The sequence below is a fragment of the Octopus bimaculoides genome, unplaced genomic scaffold, assembly GCF_001194135.2.
Source record: "Octopus bimaculoides isolate UCB-OBI-ISO-001 unplaced genomic scaffold, ASM119413v2 Scaffold_158983, whole genome shotgun sequence".
NCBI classification, from domain to species: Eukaryota; Metazoa; Mollusca; class Cephalopoda; order Octopoda; family Octopodidae; genus Octopus; species Octopus bimaculoides.
In genome coordinates, this window is record NW_026429210.1 from 24,034 (window position 1) to 25,022 (window position 989).

Here is a 989-nt window from a genome sequence, read left to right on the forward strand (position 1 = left end):
GAGTCCAACGGTCCCTATCTGAAAGGTTTGGCTTTCTTCCAGAGTTTTGTTTCGACGACGAGGTTTAGCCCTCTTTCTCAAAGGCTGTCATACCTTTCGGGACAGTACTTCTTGATACACCAAACATTTCAGCTGTTTTAACTATGCTAGTGCCTGCCATACAAACACCAACAATTTGACCTTTTTGAAAGTCCGATAGATCTGTCATTTTAATTACCTTTTTGAAAGTCCGATAGATCTGTCATTTTAATTACCTTTTTGAAATTCCGATAGATCTGTCATTTTAATTACCTTTTTCTGATGATATCTGAAAAGAAACTGCAATTTCAGTAAAACATATTAAGCAACACTAATAATAAATGAAAAAAACATTAAAATATAAATAAGTTTTTGACGGTTTTATAGATATTTCAAAATTATGATGCTTCCATTATTTTGTCCAACCCCAAAGATGGAGTGATGCAAAATATAATGTTATAAAGCTTGGTGATTTCTGTTTTTTCTTGATATAGAAGGAATTTTGACAGTAAACCATATTACTTCATGTTGTAAGAGGCAAGTAAAAAAGTTATGGTCAAGAAAGGTCAATCAGCTGTAAAGAAAAACCTAAAAAAGGGTCACAATGAATGGATTAATTGTTGCTGTGGCTATAAAACTAACCCCACACCAGAGGGGGGGGGGTTAAAATGTCTGTTTTTGTTGCTGTGTGAATGTGACACTGATACAGTTATGTTCACACGTGAATACAAAATTGTTTGATTAAGACATTACGTTGCAAGAATGATCTAATGTGGATATCACGGTGCATTTAAAATATTTGGACTAAGTTGGGAAAGAATACCAGAATTAAGAAAGAACTGACAGGGCAAAGTGAACAGGTCGCAGTCTCAAAGCGACGAAAATATGGCAAATTCAATTTAAATGGTGAAGTGAATCTAATGATTTTTGTGTTTCTTAAATGGCTTATAAACACCTTCCACGCTGCAATT